Raw genomic sequence first — 7793 nt, forward strand, 5'->3', positions numbered from 1 at the left:
TCTATCTCTCTGTGACAATGGGAGAAGAAGCAAAGGAGAGGGAAGGCGAGAAAGCGAGCCTCACGTACAGGCTTGACGTCAATGGTGTTCGTGGCGTGTGCAATTCGTTGACCATTTCTTTCTGAGCCGCCATCAGTGGAGATTGCGTTTTGGTTTGACCGGATGGCCTCAAATTTAGCGACTCATTTATATCCGACCCATTTAAATCGGATCCACTTCCGTTACCTAAATTTACGATGAGTTCAATAGGCATCCCAAATCGGATTCAAAGTACAAAACTAGATTCAATTTTTGCTAGGAAAAGTAAATTAGCTATAATTTGGAAAAAGAGTTAGACTCATCTAAATATTAAATGATTAAAAAAATATTTATAAAGTTTGCGATATTGATATGAAATTATTGAGATGAAATGTGAATAGTTAACACTAAAGATTGAAAAAAATATTTTTATTCATAAATTAATTTAAAAAAATCATCTAAGATATAGAGATCGATAGATCTGTAATTAAAAGAGAATATTAGTAATATGAGAAGAAAAAGAAATAAACCTAAAAGAACTTTATTAAGAACTATAAATAGAATTTAAATATTCTTAATTTAAATAAAATATTTATTTATTCTGAATTCTCTTCATCAATATCAGAAACAAAATTCATTACTGATAGCCAACAACAAACAAAGAATGCAAAACAACTCACAAGAGCATAATAATCTATCACTGAAATGATCAAAGGCCAAATTTCCCCAAGATGCTCTCTTCAGATACAATTATGAAAACAACTCATACAGGAGATGTTTTCAACCAAGGATCAAGGCACCATTAATTTCTCACGTGTGAGAAATGAATCTTAGCTAAAGCAATTTACATGGTTAGGGATCCCTGTGGACATACTATGTGGTGGAAGATTCAGTGCAGGTTGGTTACAAGCTTACATGTCATCATCAGTAGCATGATGCTGGTAACCCAATGCGATACTGCCTGCAACCATTCGATCATCCTCAGAGCCTTCTCCAACATCGACAGCCATGTCATGGTTGTAATTAGCTCCATGCTGGTTCCCACCATACATTGGATTTCTCCATCCTTGATCTTTGTCCATGGGTTTGCCATGTGAGAACTGAACTGGAGTTTGGGCTATACTGCAAAACAAAATGGTGCAAGGGGTTTAGAGCCCTTTTTGCAAGCAAAACAGAGTTGTAGAATCTGGCAAGATGTAGGAATTTTCTTAAAAGAAGTTGCAACATAATGATTACCTTCTCTGCCTTAGCGGAACCAAATAAATTTGAACAGAAATCAGACAAGATTCTGGCTGGCAAATAAAAATAAGTAATTTATATTCGGTTACAGTACAAAACATGAAGTTTTAGGCCAAATATTTAGCCTTTTGTCATGGTAGGGCTGTCCTTTTGCAATCTACACGACCAGGGGTAAGATTGTATACATCAACCCTCACCGTACCTTGCATTAGCAAGAGTCTCACCATTGCATCATCTTTTTTTTTCTTAGCTGGATAAATTAGAAGCTCAAAAAAAGAGAAAAAATTGTGACTGCCGTAATATGAGTATGCTTTACTTGCATAAATCATAACTGCCGCCGATTTCCTAAGTTCAACTCACTTTACTTTATCCTTCAGAAAGCTTCGTAGATAAAAATAATGGAAATATCATAACATAAACAAAAAATTTAAGTTTTTCAATGTTCAGCATCACATGCAAAATTGAACAGAATTATGGGCAGTAATTACCTCTTTCGCCATCATAGGCATCATCTAGGTTTGCATTTGCATCAATCAATGCCTGTTCAGGCTTCTACATGCAAACAAAACACCTTGTATTTTTTTTCATGAAACCAGATAGCTATTCACAATAAAGTTCTATAACTACATACTTCTAACATTTGCCGGGCTTTCTCAATCTCGAGAGGATCAGGATGACTTGCACCAAGAAGTTTCTCTACCTGGGATGCACAAGAGTGACAAATAAAATATCAGATGAGTTATGTCTGGCAGAATCAATGGTCTTAGTATCCCAAACACATACTTCTTTTATTAGAGTGTCAGTTTGGAGTATTTCAATGTTTCCAGTTCTCTTCTTGCAATGCTATTTTGGGACAGAAGAAAATCTTTCTTCTGATTCTTCAGTGATCCTCTACCCCTACCTGCACCTGGAATGCCACCACCACGGGCTGTGGTCCTCTTAACCCCACGACATGATGCAACTTGACCAGACTGAAGAACAATGCCTGGGTCCTCCTCAACCTCCCATCTTATATCTTCTGGACAAATCTGCAACCATGTGGTTCATTAGATTGAATGAAAGCTGCTCCTACATAATGGCAACAACGATACTTCTTTTCAGTCAAATGGAGGAGTCATAATATCTATGAAGAATAAGGATTGTCGCATCATTAATGCAAATACTCCTCTGTTCTCCCATTTTGATCTAGGGTTTTTTTGCTTCTTCTCCTCTACATCACTCCTTTCCATTCTATGGTTGCCACCTATGGCAGCTGTCTAACTCCCTCAACTCTGGCCAAAAATCAGCTGGCTCCAATTTACTTTGGTTAAATATGGCCGATTCTAATCAATATTTGAGCTACAACCATAAATCCACCAAAATCCAATCAGTCTTATCTAATACTGCTACAGGTCGAGCATATCACACCAGAACTGATTGCTACAACAAAACATAATAGCATTTATGATCTTTCTAGTGGCATTTAATACTAATGCTTGAATTATGGATCTGACTTACCATTTGGCACAATGAAACTTTGTGTAGCATGCTTCTGGCACTACAGCACCCTAAACGATTTACAATTTGGAATGTGATGAAAAATTCTTTTGTTTCGCAGCATTTCCACCATTAACCAGGTTGGTTCAGCTTCAATCAACCCAAAATTACAAATGGATTTAACATTAAAGGATTTTTTACTATGTTGAGATGCGACACAAATTGGGTTTCTGGAATGATTTAGCCAAACCTGGGTTAGTTTAGTGTCAAGAAACTCAAAGCAAACATATCAAATATGGTTCTAATACTATATATGGTCTCTCTTCCCTCTCAATCTAAAATTGGTGACATTGGCATGCAAGTGGCAGCATGGCATCATTATGCCAATTGTCAGCATGTATATTTTTAATCATTGAGCATTTAAAACTACGGCTTGAACTATTGACACAATTGCCTATCAAATATTTTAAGAAACTTTATAATGCATATCCTTAGGTTGGTACCAAAGGCTAACTCCACCGATATGACCTTAATATATTCAACGAATAGCTCTAATGAAAACTTTCACAAGCTTTAGCTCTCCCATGGATATGATAACCTCCATGCTATACAGCATATTTGGTCTTTTACTTGTATGCATATTATGAACAGCACAGGTAGAGAACAACTAAGCACAAATTTTGAATTCAATCAACAAACTAGCCAAGGCTGCCATAGCTTCAGAAGCACAGGACATTTATTTTCTACAAAGAGCAAGAGATTCCTTTTTAATGTCCAAAAGGAAGTACTTCAGGCTTCAGTTCATGATGTTTCTTTTTTAAAGGTTCATCAGATTGTCAACCATGCAAGTTTGTTTGAAGATAAATAAATATTAAAATGATGAAACCAAGCTATAGAAAACTTCTAACTCACCTCTTTGAGATTGATCCATTCCCGTGTCTCTTTATACATGTCAGTATCATCAACTAAAGCATGCAGACCTTGCCAACAATGCCAAAAAATTTGAGGATGATTATTTACCATATCATGTATAGAATATATACTGATTAATGAACATCCGAACTGGATTATAGTCAGTTATAACAGCTTCATAAAAGTTATTATCTTCAGGTCATCTAGTCATGATTTTCAAACCAATTAGTGGATCAAATGATGCTGGTTCAGCAGCTTCACCTGCCACAACAGCACCAGAATAGTTCTCATTGGCAATTTGGCCCCTCCCACTGAGACCTGCAGAAGGGTAGTGCATGGACTTTGCAGAAGATGCACCGGGCTATGTGCATCCCTATAAGTTATGGTTAAGATTATCAGGAAAGAACATCTAGGTCAGAAAGAGATTTCAAAAGATAACTGATTATTACAACTTAACAACTTACTGATTTAGGCTTCTTGCCTTTGGTTCCTGCAGCAGCTCCTCTTTTTGAAGCTGATAATGATGGCTGCATGGAAGCAGCAAGCTGTGATTGCAGAGCAGGAGATGGTGCACCTAATGTGAGAGAAGGTATAGCTGAGATGTCTTCTGCCTCTTTCAAGATGCTGATACAGTAGGACTTGGTATTGTTATTTCTGGTTGAGAATTACTAAGCGTTCCAGTTTGGAGTCCACCTGCTTGACTCCATTCCTAAGAGTTAGCACAAGCGATCAGTTCATAAAAGAAAGTTAAAACATGTTTAACATAGTCCTGAATGTAGATTCTAGCACACTTAGTTACATACCTTATTCGCCAAATGATGCCATCAGCATTAACATTGCTTAACAGTTCTCCATGTTCCTCATCTGACACCCTCAGCTCCTTTCTGAGCTCAGTTATAAGACTTTCCTTCTCTTGAGGACAAACTTTCTCATGACGCAGCAATAAAATGGCACATAAGCATTGAAAAATGGACAGCAACAGCATTATATCAATTTGGAAAACTATGTGGATTACTACCCAAGTAATGGCATCAGATTGAGCCTTAAATGCTCAAAGAACTGAACTATATGAATCTTGCTCAAGCCAGTGTATTTGGACCTCCATATCATTTGGTGCATTAGAATATGGAATAGCACCAAAAGTAGCTCTTCCATTCCCATATACACGTCCTCCTCTTGCACCCCTATTGTAATGAGATGGTGGAAGATCATCATCAGTTCCTGCAGCCAACACAACAATATTAAAATCAGTAAATCATATTGCAAGTCGGAAAAAGAAATGTTCAAAAGAAAGTAGGTGCAGGTAAGCTTATAATAATTCAATACACCACAACTTGTAAGGGATTTAAGGAAGTAGCGGCAATAAAAAAGGCGTGACATATACATTAAAAATCACACTGGTACTTCTCCAGAAATGACGACAACTTACACAAGTGGCAATAATGATTATACCATTTTTTTTTAAAAAAATAAAAGATGGATTCTACAGAAAGAAAACCTGATACCATAGAAGTTATCCACAAAATAAGCTCATGCGTATGACTATTGAACTCTTCATATGTAAATGCAAAGCAACAAATAGTACACCATCTATTAGTAACAACAGCCTCTATAAGAAACCTTGAAAATGACTTACATCCAGGAAATTTGACAAGATGTACCACATTAGACAGCCATTTAACTCCAATCTCTCATGTAACCCTGATTGATATGTCCACTAATGTTAGCACCAAAATAAACATATGGTTAAATTTTGATATACCAAGCAAGAAGGCAGGTACTTTCCACTCAAAGATGATCAATGTCAAAATATAGCACATCCTTTGCCCACATGTATACTTGCAAACCATGCAATATCTTACAAATGTTTCCACATTAGCATAATATATATTAATTCTTATACAAATACTAAAAGATTGTCCTTAATTGTGGTTCACTGGCTACAGCTCCCCCAGTTTTTTGTTGATTAGTAATCCCCAAGAAGAAGTCTACACCAAAAAAGAAAGAAAAAAAAGAAAAAACACAGCACAACCAAGAAAGGCACAATGTCCAAGAGAAAGGGTGGGATGAACTGTGAACAGTATGACAACATGTTAAATTCCAGTGATCCACAACTACTCCAAGAAACAGATAAGCATGCACTTTCGGTACTTGCTCACAGAAACTGATTGATGATCTGAGAATCAGTATTTTAATTCAATGGCATAGTCTAACGAAAATAAGAAAAAGCAAAACAAGCTCAACAAAGTTAAACTAAGTGTAGACTTGAAGAAGTTGTAGTTTATCCGAACTCATATTTGAAATGAAACTATGGGCATCAACCGGGCTCCAAATATGATTCTTTGAGTTCGTCAGGTTGCACAACATTGCAACTATATTCAGTTCTGGACCTTTGGTAAATTGGTTTGACCCTATAATCACAAGTCGTCTATGGTACTAATGACAACCATAATTCTTTACGTGCTTTATATCAGTTAATTATCATCCTATTTCACTTTTGCCACTCTAGATGTACTTCATACCAATTAAGTAATATTGCTTTTCATGTTGTTGACATTTTGCTTAACAACAATCTAAAGGGCTAGTTTGCTCTGATATCATTGTTTAATACTGTTCCTCAACCTCTGAAAATATTCATTCAATGTCCTGAGCACAACCAACATTACCTCCTGAATGTGGTTCGTGTCTATACTTCACATCATGATCTAAAGTAAATAAGAATTGACACAAACCATAATTTTGTTGACAAAAATGGAGACTAATTTGAAATTAGGATTATGTCGATATTTTCTTTCCTAGGATAACAAATTAGTATATTCCAGAAAGGTAATCAAGTTCCAATTTTTATTAAAGAATGTATAAAACTACGAGATTACAAGATACAATAAAATCTATAATTAGACTAATTTTTATGGCCATTCAAATTCACTACATTGTGCTTCTTAAACTATTCGATCCATATATTCACAAAATCCTGTTTAACACCGGGGCTTAATTCTATTAAAGGTCTACAAATTTGTGAAATCAAGTACATACTCCGCCAACACAAGGTGCAAACATACAGTTGTACAACTAATTCCTTTGACAACTATAACATTTTCTTCCAGATCTCTCTTCATCATTGCCTACTCTGTCCTCAGGTTCGTCTTTCTTTTGTACCAGAAGTTTGCAAATTCGCTGAACCTTCCTACTATCCCTTTATTTTAAATGCAAGTTTTTGAAACATAAAAGCGATAATTACAGTAAAGCTTATTTGTTTTGCAAAAAAAGAGCTTGACAGTCTAAACATCATATGGAGGAAAGAGAGTAAGCTTCACAATGTTTTATCATTCAGCTTTAAAGGCACAGAAACATACGGGAGCCATATGCAAAACCTAATCCCACAGGAAGATGAAGCCTACTCTATTCTAGCTTCAAATTAAGTACTAAACTAGCAAAGACAAACTAAAAAGCAGAAATTCACGTGAAATTAGAAAATAATTCTGAGAACCTAAGCCATAATGGCAACGAATCAAGCTCAAAACCCTAATGACCCAATCTTGCATCACTTACACTACGTAACCGAGCTAACACAGCAAGTCTCTACACCAACCATCCCAAGTGAAAAAAACAACATTTTAAATAAATCTGGAACCTTCTTCGCATGGGAAACGACCATTTCAACATAAGAAACGTCAATGCCACTCACCGCTACTATCGGATGGGTCATACTCCATGGATCACTTTTCCCGGAAAAGCCAATGTTCTCCCAAGACAACTCTCGGATGCGCCGGAACCACCTCAAAGATACACAGATACAGTCAATTCGCCTGCTATAACAAATATCCGACGAGAATTGAGAGATTCGCCCCTTTGACACCAAAGTTATTCGGACTTCGAATCATCGAAGGAAGATATCCAAATTGGCTCGACAGAGCACATTCAATCAACGATTCAAGTCGCGCCGTAGGAAACCAGGGATAATTTGGTAGATCGCGAGAGAGAGAGAGAGAGGGTGTGTTCAAAGAAGCGGATGGGAAAAGGTTGGCCGCCAAACGGCCAAAGCTAATCGCACTGATCTCCCAAAACTCACGGCACGAATCTTATGGCATGACTAGTCGCACTAACCTCAACTTATTTTAAGTATTATATATAATACTGTAGAAAAT

The 7793-nt window shown here is 36.6% G+C and overlaps 1 pseudogene across 1 annotated transcript; it reads right to left on the reverse strand.

Moving 5' to 3' along the window:
• Nucleotides 1-680: 680 nt before the first annotated feature.
• Nucleotides 681-7714, reverse strand: LOC135583142 (protein EMSY-LIKE 3-like; annotated as a pseudogene). The gene is made up of 10 exons (XR_010498884.1): nucleotides 7334-7714; nucleotides 4664-4866; nucleotides 4449-4569; nucleotides 4110-4354; nucleotides 3907-4018; nucleotides 3646-3713; nucleotides 2041-2285; nucleotides 1889-1957; nucleotides 1746-1809; nucleotides 681-1140 (listed from the first exon to the last, which is right to left on the reverse strand). The product of XR_010498884.1 is annotated as a protein EMSY-LIKE 3-like (transcript).
• Nucleotides 7715-7793: the final 79 nt, after the last annotated feature.

Source organism: Musa acuminata, chromosome BXJ1-4 (genome assembly GCF_036884655.1).
Source record: "Musa acuminata AAA Group cultivar baxijiao chromosome BXJ1-4, Cavendish_Baxijiao_AAA, whole genome shotgun sequence".
Classification (NCBI taxonomy): Eukaryota; Viridiplantae; Streptophyta; class Magnoliopsida; order Zingiberales; family Musaceae; genus Musa; species Musa acuminata.